Genomic DNA, 18,362 nt, shown 5'->3' with positions numbered 1-18,362 from the left:
TTATTGTGTTATGGGACACATGGTTATAAAGTTATTATTATGATTTTGGTGTACAAAGGGATATCATCTTGCATCATTAGAGCACCCAAAACCTTTCAACAATAGTTATGCTATTTCTAGTCCATCGCATCATTTCATTCTTTCCACATCCCCCAGCCCCACTTCCCTTGGCATTTTCAGTTTTATAATCCATAAACAAGTCTTTTCATCACTCAAAAAGTTGATTCCCTTGACTTTTTTCCACTATATACCACAAATGAGAAAGATTAATATATTATTTGTCCTCACAATACTTACTTTGCTTACCATAGGCTTTTCTATTTCATTCAAATTACAGAGAACAACATGACTTTATTTTTTTTTCTTACAGCCCCATAGTATTTCATTGTGTTTATAGGCCAGTTTCTTTGTTCAGATATTCATTTGGGCGGTTTCCATATCCTCGCTATTAAATACTATTGGTTTAAATCTGATCTCTGAGTTTAGAAAAGAGGAAAGGAAATGTTTTAAAGATCCTACTTCCATGTTTGTAGACGTGTGTGTGTGTGTGTGTGTGTGTGTGTGTGTGTGTGTGTGTGTGTGTGTGTGTGTAAAAGAATGAGAGGCATTTATTTTGAAAGGGAATGTTGTCCTCTCTGGGAAACCCTTGAATATTTTGGCGAAAAAATCTATTCATTTTCTATTCCTGTGTATAACAAAGTGCCACAAAATTAAACTGATGACTGCTTATTAGATCATGATTCTTTAGACCATAAGTCTAATATGACATGGTGATATCTACACTGAGGGTACTAAGATTCTAATATGAAGGCTAATATTAAAGTGTTAGCTAGGTTCCGTTCACTGAAAATTCCATGGGAAAAAAAAAATCTCTGCTTCCTAGACCATTCCTGTTGCAGCTGGAATCAATCTTCTTGCAATTATAGAAGTGAGTTTCCCGTAGCTTCTAGCTAGCTGCAATCAAAGTCACTTGGAATTCCCCAAATTATCCACACTCTTTGCTACATGTCCTCTCATAGTCAAAGCAGTAATGACACCTCAAATCTTCCTTACACTATCATAGTCTGACTTCCTTTTCCCTGACCAGCTGAAGAAAATTCATTTTAAGGAACTTATGTGATAAAATAAACAAGACCAGATAATCTCCCTGCCCTAAAATCAATTGATTTTCAAGTTAATTAAAACCACAAAAATCTCTTCACAGCAGACTTTAGATTAGTGTTTGATTGAATAATAGGAGAATTACACCTTAGGTGCCCAGAATTTTGGTGAGTCATCCTACCAGAATACAGGCAACCTGCTTTAGTTCTGCTGGATGCTGCCTATCCCTTCATACAGAAAATACGAGCAGTTAGAAGACAATACTAAAATTTCTTCTATAGCCCTGAGTATTTAGAAGCAGTTAACTTGTTAGTATGCTCGAGAAACCTAATTTAGGTATGATTCAGGTGGCCTTCTGTGAAATCACTACCACAAGATCCTGTGCCCTTATGCCCTAGTACTCCCACAAAACCTTTATTTTGCTCTGTGTCTGCAGACTCTGCGGAAATTATGAGGCTAAAGAGAAACCTAAATTTTGCAACTTCAAAGGACTCTACTTTTGCAGCTATCTCAAGTCTAGGTTGAACTGTCATTAGTAAGCTCAGCACAGCCCTGTTAAATAAGGTAAGGCCATGTTTGGAATGGTTAAGAAAGCAAAGTTGTAGATAAGCCTGGATGAGTTTGAATACTGCCTTTAATAACACTTACTCTGACCTGAGGCAAGTTTCATAACTTCTAGGCTTTGATATTCCATCATCAGAATAGAATTTTTCACTAAAATCCATTTCCAGGACTAGTGGGAGGACTTAATAAGATAATATAGGTAAAGTACTTAGAAGTCACTCAGAAAACATGAGAGCTTTGATTTAATTGTGCCATCATTATTGCTATAATTTTTAAGTTCTTATCACCGTCTTTATTAAGCAAGACATATATGTAATGACTGCCTGATGCCTCGAGGTTATTTTCTCATTTCTCAAAGGTACTCTTTTTTACTGTCTAATGCACCATCAGTGAATTTCCAAAGATATGGTGCTATCACAAATGCATGAAAGCTGCCAATAAGTTCACAAAATTTCTCACAAAGTTTTCCTTTTGCTACTTTTTATGCAAAAAGGGACTCCAAAACACCCAATAGATTTTTTTAAATAAATTTGGAAGCATTCCCAGACCAAATGATAATGCAAGAAAAGAAATACACATAGAAAGTTGGGAAAAATTAGCATCGACTATTTGCCATTGAACAAATTTGGATTATAGCCAGAAAAATATAGGAGGCATCAATGCTTACTTATATGATGGGAGTGATGAATATACTACTGACTGCTGCTGCAGTATTCACCAATGGTCAATACCTCCTGTCCTTAAGTGTAAAGCAAAGAACACCCTTCTAAGAGCAATACCCCATGACAAGATAGCGAGTGCCTTGAGCTGAAGCTGTAATTTCAAAAAATACTAAAGGAAGTATGTTGCTGGAGTTCTTAGGATGCAAGACAGAGTTATTGGTTTAAACACACGGTTTAAAATTTTGTATGCAGGGAATTGCAGCAATAGCACAGCTGTAGGACTTTTGCCTTGCACACAGATGACCTAGGATGGACCAGGGTTCAATCCCTGGCATCCCATATGCCGCCCCGCCCAAGCCTGCCATTAATGATTTCTGAGTGCAGAGTCAGGAATAATAATACCTGAGCACTGCTAATTGTGCCCCCACTCCCAAAATTGCATGGACTCTCAGAAAAGCAGGCTTGTGGATGGAAGGCAAAGGTGGTGAGGGGGGCCTTGGCGGAGGGAACTGCACACTGGTGAAGGAATACGTATTAAGTTATGGTATGTCTAAAACACAATAATAAATAACTTTGCTATTTTGCAGTGGCTAAATAAAAAACGTTGCCTGGAGACATAATGACATAATATAAGGGACCAATTCATTATATTTATAATGTAAAATCTTTAAAATGTCAATATTTATTAAAATATCAGTAAAATAATAAAAAAGTATTTTTAGTGTTTGTTTTTTGTCTTGTTTTTGTTTGTTTGTTTGTTTGTTTTTGGTTTTTGTGCCATACCAGGTGATGCTAAGGGGTTACTCCTGGCTATGCGCTCAGAAATCACTCCTGGCTTGAGGAACCATATGAGACACCAGAGATCAAACCGAGGTTCGTCCTGGATCAACTGCGTGCAAGGCAAATGCCCTACATCTGCCCTACATCGGTTATCAATAAAACAATATTTTTTAACAAAGTTTATGAGACAACAATAATAATGATGGTTAAAGGATGAAAATAATGTAGGAATTGTAATGCTCAACAATGTTAATTAATTACTAGTACTAATTCTCCATTGCTAATGTGGAAAACGAACAATGGCATTTTGCAATAACCCATAATTCATCTCTTCAAAAATTGCAGGAAGCCTGAACTTTCCGGACTTTTCAATCAAGTGAAAAATCCAATATTTTTTGTTTTGTTTTGTTTTTTGGGCCACACCCGTTTGATGCTCAGGGATTACTCCTGGCTAAGTGCTCAGAAATTGCCCCTGGCTTTGGGGGACTATATGGGATGCCAGACGATTGAACCGCGGTCCTTCCTTGGCTAGCGCTTGCAAGGCAGACACCTTACCTCTAGCGCCACCTCACCAGCCCAAAAATATCCAATATTTTTTAAAGGCACTTACAATAAACTTGGGTTTGGTTTTTTACTTCTACATTTCTAATAAAGCCCAAATCAGATACACTCTCTTGAGATTAGAGGAGTCCACTTCTCTTTATCCAAATGTTATTAGCTCAAACACTGGCTACCACTTCTAGTGCTATTATCTATAACCAAAGAAAGTTTGATTTCCCTTTCTGCTCAATTTGCCTGTCCAAGAATATGCCTTGAGCAGATATTAGTTCTGGTGCATTAGAATGAGGCATTTTCTTACCCTGCAGCTCACAGTGTCCTACGTGACTACAGGGATTACTCCAAATGCCAAATTCCAATAATAGATAATGTGTTACCTTCTAAGACAATTCCATTAAGCTCACCTGTCACTGACCTCTGGGTTAGTATTATCCTAAAACTTTAGGTGAATTTTAGTAACTATTTATAGCAAAGGAAAGGGGTTGATATCTTTATAATGCTCTCCTCTGTTAGGATGTAAATTCATGGATAAAACTCATCTAAATGCTAAAAGCTTGAACCAACTCACTCAGAACAACTTTCACATTCCCTACACCAATGGGTTTGCAGAGAAAGTAGGTAGCAAGATTCCCTCTTGGTACAGAGAGCATGTGTTGGTTTCACATAAAAAGCAATATAAGTAAGACAATAAGCACTTGCTATGAGCCAAGAGCTGAATCAAATAGTTTCATATTAAATCAGATTTGAGTGAAGCTGTGGATATGATCAGTTTGGGGCATAAGTTCTATCCATCTTTGATTCAGAGTAGATAACTGATTTTCTGTTCTCAAAGTACAGTGGTGGGACAATATAAGATATTAGTTATATGCATTATGATACAATAAGAGGAAAAGGAAAGGGAGGTCACCGGTTTTAAGTAACTGTAAAATTCTACCAAGCAAACTTTCTTCCTAGGTTACAAGGGCTGGGATGCCCTCTCTACCTGCATCAAGAAAGGTCACATATTTTCTCCTGAGTAGGTGGATTTTTTTTTTTTTTAGACTTTGATTCTTTTGTTATTGTAGTTTGTTTGTTTATTTGGGCCATACTTAGTGTTACTAAGGTCTCACTACTAGCTCTCCACTCAGGGATCATGCTTGGTGGGTATTGGGGGACCATAATGGATGCTATGAATTGAATCTGATTGCACACAAGACAAGCACATTGTCCACAGAACTTTTTCTCCAGCATTTAGACTTCATATTTTAGAGTAATGTAAAAAAATTTCTTCTGTAACTTAAACCCCATATGTAGATAGCCTTCCACATTATGAACATTCTTATCATAGTGATATATTTGTTGCAACTGTTCAACCCACATGAATATATAATATTCATATATATAATATATATATAATAGATGCTTAAAATCAATCATTTAGATTAGACTTCACTCTTGATTTTTCAGACATAAAATGACATGCACTCATCATTATTATGCCATGAAAGTATTTTCCACTACTTTAAAAATTGACCTATTTATTCCACTTCCAAACCTGAAAACTGATATGTTGTTACTATCATTTGATTTGGTTATGGAGTCAGCAGTCATCAAAGATCTATTGTAACTCGATGTTTAAAAGCTGCTTCTATGTTTAAATATGTATTTGGGGGAACATGCAGTGCTAAAGATTCAACTCAAGCTCCTTGCATAAAATTAAGTGCCACCAAAATAGAGTTATTTCTCTGGTTATTATATTCTTGATTAATCTGTATTTCCTTAATAACATACCAGGTGAAGCATCTTTTCATATCTTATTTATTATACTTTAATGGAGTTCATTTAAGGTATTTGGTCATTTTTATTGCTCTCTTATTATCTAGTTTTAAGAATTACTTATATATATATTTTAATAAAAGTCTCAGTGATGAAAGAGAACACAATGTGTAGGGAGCTTTCTTTGCATATGGCCAACCCATGCTCTATTCCCAGCTCTGATGATAGTCCCTCGAAGTACTGCCAGGAGTGATCTCTGAGCATAGAGCCAGGAGTAAACCTTGAGCACTGACAGGTGCATGTCCCCTAAAACAACAGTAAAAAAAGGGAAAAAGAAAAAATAGTCTTTTATATATGTGTCTTTTGAAATCATCTTCTCAATGTCTGTGGGTTGTTTTCTCATTCTCTTAAAATTCTCTTAAAAAACTTGAGCAAAAGTCAAGTTTGATGACATTATGGCTTCTCCATGATTTCATGGGATTTGTTTTTGGTGATGTTTCTGAAAATAAGGCATCATCATACTTCAAGTTTTCTCCAATCTCTAGGGGTTTTATAGTTTTGTATTGTACTTTTAGATTTATGATCCATTTTAAGTTTATTTTCATGAATTATTGAAGGTTGGTTAGAGTTTTTTATTTTTATTTTTGCAATTAGATATACAGTTTATGCAGTACCATTTGTTGAAGAGATTATCTTTGCTCCAATGCATTGTCTTGCTGCTTTCTCAAAGATCTGTTAGCCATGCTTAAGTCAGTCTTTATGTGGACTTTTCATTCTTATTCCCAGATGCCACATCTTCATTTATAATCTTTAGAGTCTAGCAGAGTCATTAATATGCATATTCATAGTTCAATCTGTTGATTTACTATCTTGATAAGTATAGCTTTATACTATAAAACTGAGTAATGTCAGTCTTCCAATGTTTTTATACTCTAACAGAAACTATTTTAACTATTTTGGGTGATTTTACCTCCCAATCAATTTTTAAAAGTCTATTGATATAAACAAAATAACCTTCTGAAGGTTTTTATTGAAACTACTCTAAATCCTTGGATCATGTTAAGAAGAACATATTAACACTATTGTTTTATTATCTATAAGCATAAAAGATTTCTATTTATTTAGATCTTTGAGTTTATCATAATCTTAAACATATCCATACAGATCTTAGATATATTTTGTTAGATAGACCAAATTATTACATTTAGGTGAGACTATTGTAAGTATAACTATTATTTTAAGTTTAACTCTTATTTTATCAATATTGTTTGTAGAAAAAATGGACATTTTATGTTAACCATATATCATTTTTACTAGTTCAGGAGAGGGTATTTGTCAATTTTTTAGACTTTCTATATAGATGTAATTAAAAATATGGTCAAAATAAAAATTATAAAGAAAAGAAGTTAAAATTTTTCCCAATATAAATATATTATATGCATGAATTTATATACAAATATAAATATTATATTACATTTAAATTAAATATATTTTATATATTTATATTAAAATGAACATATATACATTCATTTTCTTATATATTGCATTAGCTAGAAGTGGTTGAAGAGGACATTTTGCTGTGTACCTGGTTTTAAAAGGAAACCTCTAAATTATCAGCATAATTTATATCACAAAAGATTTATACATATTATTTATTAAGTCCCCTGTGTTATTTAACTATTATTTTTTTAAATTACCAAATTATGTTAAATCTTTTACCTATATAATTTCCCTTTATTAGTCTTGATGAGATGAATCATGATGATTGACTAATTATTGAACCAAACTAGAATACTTATAATAAATATCAAATTAATTTGATTATGATCTATAGTTTTGTCTATTCATAGTTGGATTTGATAGAGATAAATAGTTTTAGCAGTCTATTTCTTGTTCATGAGACATTAAAATCTTGGTAGCTTTTTTTAATTTTTTATTATCTGAATCTTTCATTTAACTATACGGCTAAAAATATCTCAAAAATCATGTGTGTCTTTTGAGTATGTCATGGAACTCCACTTAATTAGTGAGAGATTACTTCACAGTTAATTCCTGGATAATTCCCTATTTATCTACTCAGTCATTCTGGGGATCATGAGTCACATATATAATCTCTTCAAAGATCCTTTGATGTGACAAAACATTTTGACCTTTTGAGACACTAGAGAATGTTGACCAGCCTTCTCTTTGTTCTATTTCCTAGAGGAAAACTTTTCTGACAGTAAATCTCCAAATTTTATCATTGCATCATTAATAGCTTGAAAACTTCTAAAGTCATCAGGTCCTAATTTCTTTTTACTAGAAGAGGCATTAATATTCATATTCCTATGCCCACTACATTCAAATAACTAAAATATTTTATTATGTTCTTCAACATTCTTGTAACCTGTGCTCACTGTCCAATTTCAAAACCATGCATATAATCTTAGGAATATAAACATAGAACCACACTTAGGTATTCAGGGCTTACTATGGTTCTGCAATCAGGGATCCATTCTGTCAGGTTTTGATAAGGTACAGGAGACCTCAGTTGGTTGCAAGCAATGCAAGTGCCTTACCTACTGTACTATTATCCCAGCCCAGCATCACTCTTTTATTAACAAAATCTGCATATATTATCTATGTCTGCTGTAATAAATTATCATGTACTTAGTAGTTTAAAACAACACAAATGTATTATTTTGCAATTCCAGGAGTCAGAAGTTTGATATAGAGCTTCTAGTGTCCCTTGATTTCTGACTCTTCCATCTTCAAAATTAGAAACAGTCAATGGCGTCTTTCTCAGGTATTCCTTAACTCTCTTGCTTTGCTTTCTAAAATCCATGAAAGTGGTCTTGGGTGCATTAGTGTGAAAAAAAAAGGGTCAGCACTAAATACCCAAGCCAAAGTCAATGACGTTTGAATCAAGAGACCCAAACTATAACAATAAACTTAAAATGGACCTGTTACACTGGTAGGCCAGGGGATTAAGGGAGAAGATATGGGATACATGCTGGGAATGTTGGTAGAGGGAGGTCAACACTGGTGGTAGGAATGGCTTAATTCACTGGCACTGTATGCCTGAAATACAACTATGAATGACTTGTAATTCACAATAGTCTCAATAAAAAATATGTCCATGAGATTATGCTGACCCAGGATAATTTATGGCAAGAATAATTGGTTAATTAAAATTAGAAATTCTAAATTAATTAGAAATAATTGCTTAATTAAGAATAATTGGTTAATAGTAATTCTGTAGAGTTAATTTTCTCATATTCATGTAACATAATATATTCAGAAATTCTATAGGTTACTATATGAATATTTTGGAAAAGAGGAAATATTATTCTGCCAATATCATTTACACTATTTCATTGAATTCTGCTGACAATCAGTATCATTAACTTTATCTTGGTAAACACCACGTCATTGAATCAGTTATCCAAGTTGGTAAATGTAGTTATCATCACACGACTATAGTTTTATAACTCTATGAAAATTTCTCTTAGAAAATATACAGATATTCAAGTATCATGTTTCAAAAGTTCCAGAATTACCTTTAAATGTTTATTCCAGTTATAGATATTATAGTTGCTTTTGTGTTTGGGGTAATGAGCTTTGATCATTTATAAAGTTATCGCAAAATTATGGTATTTATAAAGTTCCTATTCCATAGGGAGTCAAAGGTAGAAGTAGCTGGTTTGATGGTTATTGATTGATGATGATTCTATCCTGAGTAAATCTAAAATAAATAGATAAATTTCATGCACATATAAGAGGTGATCATTTCATATTGGTAAAAAAAAAGTTCAAAGGAGATATTTGGTTGAAATCGAACCCTCAAAGGTGGAGAAATATTATAGCATTTAGGTTGTAGTAGCTAAGTATTTGCCCTACTTTAGTTGAATTTTAGTCACCATGTGATACCCAAGCATTTCCCAGTGCATTTCTAGAGTTCCTCAGTACTGTTTAATGTAGCCTGAGAATCCTCTAGCACCTTGGGGATCGTCTGAATATCCAGGACACAGGTATTTTAGAGCAAGAGCAGCATCACCTACACCTGCTCTTGCATGGAACCTCTTGTAGGGAGGACAAAATCACAGGTTGTGTCTCCAGGGCTCCTGAACACTACTTGGAAGGTACAAAGAAGAAACTGAATCTTCCTCGTCACTATTTTATTGGTATTTAAATATATATAAATAATTTATTTTGTTTACAATACTATTAATAATAGTTTCTCATGAACATAATTTCAACATCACACCCACCATTAATTGACCAATATCTCTCCCTCCACCAAGGAACTAATACTCCCTCCCTCGAACACTTTCTCCCAACTCAATTTTGTGTATCAGTTCCCCATTATTTTGATTGCCTTTAAATCTTTGTTGCTACCTGGCTGTATATCTTCAAGTGTGTATCTCTTATGAGAGAGATCACTTTTAGTTCACTGGAGAAGTTCTGGAAAATTTTGATGTATTAAATATTGTTCAACCAGATAAAATTGACAAATTTTTTCTTTTTTCTGTTTTTCTATTTATGTATAAAATATATTTTTACTGTATGTTTCTTCTGACCACTCTGTAATAAAAAGTAAATGAATTCTGAAGTCAAACTAAATGTTTAATTCCACAGTTAATATCATTTATTTCATGTAAAAGAATTATAAAATAAAAAAGTGTTGCTGGAAACAATTTTTTAACACTTTCTCATTTTATAAATACTAATAAGCAAAATTAGTGGAAAATACATGTTTTGGCTTACTCTTCAAGCCCATGTTCTCTCTTTAACACTTATCTTGCTCACCTCCTTTGCTTGCTTGTTTCTACTCTGAATAAGCCCACATTTTGCTTAGTACATGTAATTCCTCTCTTGTTCTCTCCTCACATATTTTTTTTTAACCAGGGGAGAGCGCGAACGCAGTCCCCTCACTACCACAAATTATGCAGTCGAGTTTCCCACATTTGGGGAAATCGCAGGGGTCAGCACACCCGGAGTGCAATGGGTGAGCCTCACCCTGGGGAAACCACCTTCGTGATCATGATATCTCCCCTGCCAGGTAAGTATCCTCCTCACATATTTTTAATAAGTTCAACTCAATAAAACCTACCTTAGAAAAAAAAAGAAAATGTAGAAAATTTAAGGATTGCATCTTTCCTTATGTAGTATTCTATTGTATGTATGTATAACATCTCCAAAATTCAGTCATCTGTTGTTGTATATCTAGGTTAGTTCCAACTCTTATCTATTGTATTGAGTGTTGTAATGAATAGCAATATCCATACATCCTATAGGATCAATAATTTTTTTTCCTAGGAATGGATACCCAAAAGAGGGATTTCTGGATCATACGGCATTTCTATTCTCAGTTTACTGAAAACCCTCCATACTGTTTCATTAGGGTTATGTTAGCCATAATGAGAAAGATAAATACAGAATGATATCACTTATAGGGTCTATTTAGAATAAAATAGCATTAAGAAATGCAATGATTTAAGTGGGATTATCTAGAACATTCTTGGTCCCAGAGGATAACGAGGAGAAGGAACAAAATTGAGTGGAGGTAGAGAAACACAAATATGAAGGCTGGGAGACAGGGACCAATAGATCTCAGGTGCCTTGGTGGTGGTAAGAAAGGACAGTACTAAGTATCCATGGCAGAGTGAACAACAATAAAATCATGAGATCCAAACTTTAACAATCAAAACTTAATATGGTGCTGTTATGCTAGATGGCTGAGGCACAAGTGTGGTGGCATGGAATGCACACTGGGAGCATTGCTGGAGGGAGGTCAACACTGGTAATGGAATTGGCCCTGAAACATTCTATGTCTAAAGGCCAACACAATATTTTTAATAAAAAAATTAAAAAAATAAAGTGCATGGTTTAATATATAAATTATTTGGTTATTTGAATAATAAAATGCCTTTTATTTAAAAATAAAAAATATAGACAAGTAGAAAAGCATTTATCCATAATATTACTCTGAGAAAAAATATTTTCATTAATGCCTTTGTTAATTCTTATAGATTTTTATAAGATCTATGTTTGTGTTAACTGTTATTAATGTATAATATTATATTATAAATTATGTCTTATAAAATTTACTTTTTAATCCTAACATCACATCATGAGCATTGCATGTCAAGCTGTAAATATCTATTATATACTTTTTTTTTGTTTGTTTTCTGCATCACGCTGGCAGCGCTCAGGGGTTACTCTTAGCTTTCTGCTCAGAAATCACTCCTGGCAGGCACGGGGGACTATATGGGATGCCGGGATTTGAACCACTGTCCTCCTATATGCAAGGCAAATGCCTTACCTCCATGCTATCTCTCTGACCCTGTTATATACTTTTAATGGTTACATTTTATTCTATAATATAGATCTTCCAGTATCTTGTTTGATCAGTTTCTCATTACTATACATGTAGAGTGTAATATTGACACATACACATAATTGTTGGGAAATTATGCATCAGGATAAAAATATAATTAAAATATAAAATATTGCTTTAAAAGCGCAAAACTTTGCAAGGGCAAAATCAATATATATTTTAAAGGGTTAACATTTTTGAATAATTTTTTACTAATAGTTGCCAGATTATTTTTCCTAAAGTACCTGACTCAGCAAGGAAAAATGTTTCTTCATTCTGTCATATGGTATTTCACAGTTAATGTTAGTCCTGAAAAATATGTCTCTGAAGAGAAGGAGAACAATTTTTGCTAATTCAAGAGGAAAAATGGGGAGGTTGACTCTAGCAACAATAAAGAAAATATAAATGATTAGTTACTGAAAGTATCAAATGTCCATCATCATTTTGAAAAGGCCAGGCTCATATTAATTCAAATATGAAAATAGAACTAGCCTTCATACTTATTTTCAACTGAGACATTTACAAACCAAGATTCTCCACCCTGGCTACAAATGAAGGCAGAGGAAATATTACCTTGATTCAAATTATAAATTGATCTCCATGAGTGACTTGACTTGCAATTTTTATTAAGATGCTGTAGCCTTCTCTGTTTAAAACCCTGTATTGTAAAGTGACAGAAAGAATAAACTATTATTGTGGATTAAAAGAATTATTAAAATTTTACCTGACTACCTTACTTATTGAGACACTAATTTAAGCAAGTGAGTCCAAATTAATGCTCCTTTTAAGCAATGTTAGAAACACTAATATTTCCCTCTTAAGCAATGTTAGAACAGTAATACTTCACCAAAATATGACAATATGTCCTTAAATACTTTTCAATTGTAAATCTTTTCCTCTAAATGTAAATGATAAATTACTTCTAAAAAATAATTTTATGTAGTTGCAGATTATATATAGCATTTGAATTAAATTCCATTTATTGCACAGTAGAATTTCACTTATCCCTAATAAAATGACATTTATAATCAAAAGAAATAACCTTTTTTAGCACAAGTTTTATTTTTTCCATTCAACATGTACAACATTATAACAAGCTAAGCAATGGAAGCACAAAGATGAAAGATGGAGGGAGAAAGTTTGCATGAAGTTTAGTGTCTTCAGGAGTTAGAACATTTCCTGATTTATGTTTTCAATAAATACTGAACAAGAAATGTATAAGGAGAACGGTAGACGAGAGAAGAAAGAACAAATGGAGGACAGAATTTTTCCTTTAATGATTTACAAATCTCTCTGAGGAATGATAGAAAAGCCATAGGTTACTTGGGCTACCAGTCTTCTACTAACCACCCAGAATGGAAGTATTTTTTTACTCTTTCCTGGACTTTTATTTTCTCACCTCAGAACTGAATGCATCATCTGTAATTCATTTCAGTTTTCTTTCTTAAAGAACAACAAATAACAAGGTAGCCACAAATGTAGTCATTTGTGTTCCCAGGCTGCCCTTGGGTCTCAATTTCATCCTGTGTCTAAAGATGGTCTCCCTTTATGGTTGTCACTTACTCAAAAGATTCAGTCTCAGTCTAAGGATTATCACCTTCTGATTCCATTCTAATTCAGCATCCCCGGAATAAGCATTGCTTTCTCCTTTGACAACAGCTGTTATTTTAACTTTGTAAAGAATGGAAAAGTAACCAGTTCAACTTTGCCTAGAAAAATAGCAGTGTATATGTCTCCGAGTCGCCAAAGAGACATGGTGTAACAACGTCACAAGTATAATACAATAATAAACATTATTGTAAAAAATATTTAAAAACATAACCAAAATATAAAGAACAAAGAGACCCACCAGAAAAGCAGATTTTTTTTATTAAGTCTTTTGGCAGGGTTTTCAGGGAGACATTTCTGACATGGGGGATCATATATAGTACCAGGAATTTGCATCAGGGGTAGAGGCAAGCAAGTAGTTTACCTTCTGTACTGTTAGCCCAGAAAGATAAGTCCTAATAAGTTCTAATAAGAACTCTAAAAGGCTAACTTCTTATAGTTCCCAAATATGAAGTAAGTCTAGAGAAATTTGTTTGGATCTTTAAGGAAAAGGGGAAAAAAGGTCCAAGTTTGTCTTGCTGAGGTAACGAGCATGGAGCATGGAGATTGTTAACGCTGCTTTCCTGTTTCAGTTTAGCTGCTGCCTTCTGGGCACCTATTAAAAACCTCTTGTGTGATAATTATTGCTTTTGCTTTTTCAAAATGTCACAGAACCTATTTGGCCAATCTGTCACCTCATGCAAGGCTACAACTTCTCTTTTAAATATTGCATTAATCATTTAAATGTCGAATAATGTGAGTTATTGTCTTGGCAATGAAATTACTTTTTCCTCTTTTTATTCTTTCTCTAATTATTAATGAAAAGCCAAACTAATATTTTACAATGAACACTTATGCTATGTCTTTGGAATCTATACAATGTTCTTTCTTTCCACCTGTCATTCAACATATGCTATGTTTTGGAGCTTCGGTAGAGACATTCTTCCCCAATATGCTATTTAGACATGGGCACAACATTATCCTTATATGATGAGGATATAAAGATGGCTTATACATGAGGAAGATATTAAAGAAACCACCCAGGATGATGCATTTAGGGTCCAGATTTTGTCTAGCTTTATTATATGCCAGTTGGGTTGTATACTAGTTTGGTTGTATATCAGTTGTAGAACCTGAGCAAAGAAAATTGCTCTTCTCAATTCTTTTGAAATACAGTGAGATAAGAGATACAATCTCTAAAATTTGAAATTCTGTAATTAGCAGACTCAATTGGCCAAAGTATTTTAGAGACACAATAGAACAGCTATGGCAAGAGGTTATTTCATAGCTGATCAATAAGGGAAAGATGGTAGATGCCACCTAATATGACTGTGATTGCTATTAGAATTTAGGATACTTCCAATCTGAAATTAAGCTAGTAAAGTAATAATTTTCAACTATTTGGAAGAGAAGTTATTGCCTCTTATCCTAAATCTAACACATATAATGAATTGCCTTATGTGAATTATTTAAATGGTCTAAACTTTTGGAGTGCTGTGTTAATTTTGAGAAACATTTGACAAGTTACTGTCTAGTTGCTATAGATAAATCATGAGCTATGATTGAAACCTCATGTATAATCAACACTTAAGGTTTCTCTGTTAGGGAAATGAACATAGTGTTCTTTCTGTCCTTATTTATGTCCTTGGATATGTTAATGGGTTGATCATAACCCATTTTGATGACTGCTAGGATTATTTATATGTGGCTTCTACTCTTATTGAATTGAATTGTTCTAAGATAAAATTAAACTATTATAAGCAATTTTCTACCCTTTGATATTAATGAAATTGAACAATTATAAAATTTAAAAATGATAATTAAAAATTAAAATGTAAGGGGCCAGAGCAGTGGCACAAGCCATAAGATGTCTGCCTTGCATGCACTAGCCTAGGAAGGACCACAATTCAATCTCCAGGTATCCCATATGGTCCCCAACTCAGGAGCAATTTCTTAGGGCATAGCTAGGAGTAACCCCTGAGCATCACTGGGTGTGGCCCATCTCCTCCAAATATTAAAACTTAAGTAAAGTGAGACATTAAAACTGTCAAACAATTTTTGATATTTTGAAAATTATAAAGGCTTTCCCCATGCATCACCTGTTTGAGTATCTTTGATGAGGTCTTTATTACTTTTCTTAGTATCATTAAATAGATAAGGAGGTTTATAATTTAACAGATTAATCTGAGGCATCTCAGCTAATCCAAGAAACTACATAAAGCTCAGATCTTCAGGCTTATTTCTGTCATATATGCCTTTGGGAAATTTGCAAAGTCGATTGGAAAGCACATTATAAATGCAAGCCATTATTGTAGCTATCATAGGAAATTCTGGAAATAAGGCTGATCAATTTCCTAAGTGATTTACTTACCTAACTCAGGTTAGGTTTACCTGAGTAATTATATTATTTCCTACAATTTTGCATTTTTTCCTATGCTGAGGATGAAGCTAAAGTTTATGGCCATATCAAGTACATCTTCTGGTTTTGTGTGGCATATGGTAAAGGAATTTGGAATGCTTAGACTTCATGTTCCATTATTAAGTTAGTTATAATAGTGGCATCATGCTTTCAGTGTTTATACTGATCCTGCATCTGTTCTCCTTTGTGATTATAACTTTCTCCAGAAACTACTACAATGGTCTCATCTTTCTTAATTCCTGAAGAAAAGGAGGCAAGGTGAACAACTACAATAAAATGTCCATCTGCTTGGCTCATCTATATTTTAGCAGAGTACCCAAATTTGCTTTTGCAAAGGGCTATATATGAGTTTTATCCAACGTGCTGGTCTGCTGTTCTCTCAGGAGCTAAGAGATGTTGGTGGAGTGTAGGCAAAAAAAAAGAACTTTTAACTTTTTTACTGATGTTCTTTTATATATATTCTCCTGAGGGGGGAATAATATAGAGTCTTACTAGGATTTCATTCCTATGAAATTATCTTTAAAGTGGGCCCAGATTTGGTACATTTGGACTGGCAAAAGCGCTAGTAAGAGAGCAACAACTTTTAGGTTAGAAATTGATTTTATTACTTCCTGAAGTTCATTGCCATAGGGGTGTAACTTCCTGTCTAAGCTACCTCATTACACTCAACCACCAGAACTGAGTCTTCAGCAGAACATGGGCAGGAAACTTTCTGTAGGGTCAGGGGTGATATTTGCTGAGTCAATTTCCTCTTTCTTATCACTTTGTTGATCACTTACTCAGTGTAGCAGCTGTTCCTGTGTTTATGCATGCTAATTATTTTATTTGTTATGAATATTGCAACACATCCCATGTGGGGTTAGTACATTTATAAAACAGTACATGCCTGTACAACACACTAAGTTGTTTTAATAGACATTATTATGAGGAAATCACACCCAAGATCTTTGTTGTTGTTGTTTTTTAGCACAGAATTTTCATTCACTAAGCCAAGTAGTCAGCCAGCCAGTCTCTTGGTTTTTTTGTTGTTTGTTTGTTTGTTTGTTTGTTGGGGACCACACTGGTGGTGCTTGAGGCTTATGCCTAGCTCTGTGCTCAAGGGCCATTCCTGCTTGGAAGACCATATGTGATGCTGGAATTGAGCCTGGGTTGGTTGCATGCAAGGCAAGTACCTTAACCCCAGAACTATCTCTCTAGTCAGCATAGTCACTCACTTTTTATAACCTGACACTTATTTCTTATGGTGGGAAAGGATTTTTATTGAATAAACATTACTTTGTAAATAAAGGTTCTTAATTCAAAGGAGCCTAACTTTGAAATTTACTGTCTAAGCTTTCTGCATTTGTTTATTGCTATCTTTGAAATAATGAATACATTTATTTTCCTTATTGCTTAGGGAAGAATGCCTTTGTAGGTGACATTTATACATGAGAGGCTAGCTTTAGGTTTGGATGGGAGAGCAATTAAATTCATAAGATTCTATACAGATCCAGAGGCAAGAAGCTAATATGTTGTTATTACTATTGTTATTAACTTAAGTTACTTCAGACAAGGTGTGTGCAAGGTTCTGAATGAAATATTCTACATACACCATTAATCTTTTATTTATTAATACTTACCATATGCCAGCAGCTATAATCAAGGATTTCTCCTTGGGAAGCCAACGTTCTTGTCTCTGCATAATAATATGTCAGGTTGAAAAAAAATAAACATGAATCATGATGTTCTAGATATCTTATATATGTGTACTGTGGATAATAAAATGTTTGTTCCAGGGACTGTTATAACAATCAAAAAGAGAAAGTAACCATGCAACTTTGTGAATAATAAAATGATCCTCAAAATATAAACAGGACAAACACTGAAATGTTTAGTTTAGATTTCTCTTTTGTTCTCTTATTTGTTTTAAGAGAGTTTAAAACACCTTTTATGTAATCTCAGATTTTATTAGGTTGCCTTCCAGGGGATAGATTTTCAAAGTTTTACTAGTGCTGTTAGGAGCCAGATTAAGTCTGTCTTCTTATGATGCCAACCATAGTTTGCTTTTAGTATTCATGATAATTCAATGGCTCTTTCAAATCCAGGATTTTATCCACATTAGAAAGTTTGGCTAGATAATTCAGCAAAAGAAGCTTTGTACAACTGTATTTATTTAGAAAGGTTAAACATCACATAATTTTATTCGTATGAGTGATATATAGGAGCACAGCAAAGAAACAGACAAAACCCCAAATAAACTAAATTCTTGGAGTTTGTCTGTAGTACTAAGGTTACCAGAGAAGAAAGAGAAGAGAAAAAGAGAGGATGGTTGGATAGGATTCCAAGGACTATTGTAGAAAGATAGACCTATATGGAATATGAATGAGCTATCATGACATGCATTTAAAGTGGAGTAAATCTGAACCCTGAAAACATCTACTGTTCAAATATATTTAGAGCTTAAGATACAAGTCATAACATCTCCACAAAAATAGAAATCACATTCTTAATTAAAAAGGAATAGTATCCTTTATTATAATAAAAAAGATAGATCATCTTTGGACATTATATAAAAATTACTCAATAAATTACCCAAAAT

At 33.6% G+C, this 18,362-nt stretch overlaps 1 non-coding gene across 1 annotated transcript; it reads right to left on the bottom strand.

Annotated features, from left to right (window-relative positions):
- Positions 1 to 10,304: 10,304 nt before the first annotated feature.
- LOC126023561 (U1 spliceosomal RNA) lies at positions 10,305 to 10,469 on the bottom strand. Its single transcript, XR_007500676.1, has one exon. It is a non-coding gene; the product is annotated as a U1 spliceosomal RNA (small nuclear RNA).
- Between the last annotated feature and the right edge of the window lie 7,893 nt (positions 10,470 to 18,362).

The sequence above is a fragment of the Suncus etruscus genome, chromosome 11 (assembly GCF_024139225.1).
Source record: "Suncus etruscus isolate mSunEtr1 chromosome 11, mSunEtr1.pri.cur, whole genome shotgun sequence".
NCBI classification, from domain to species: Eukaryota; Metazoa; Chordata; class Mammalia; order Eulipotyphla; family Soricidae; genus Suncus; species Suncus etruscus.
This window is presented reverse-complemented; position numbering and strand designations above follow the sequence as displayed.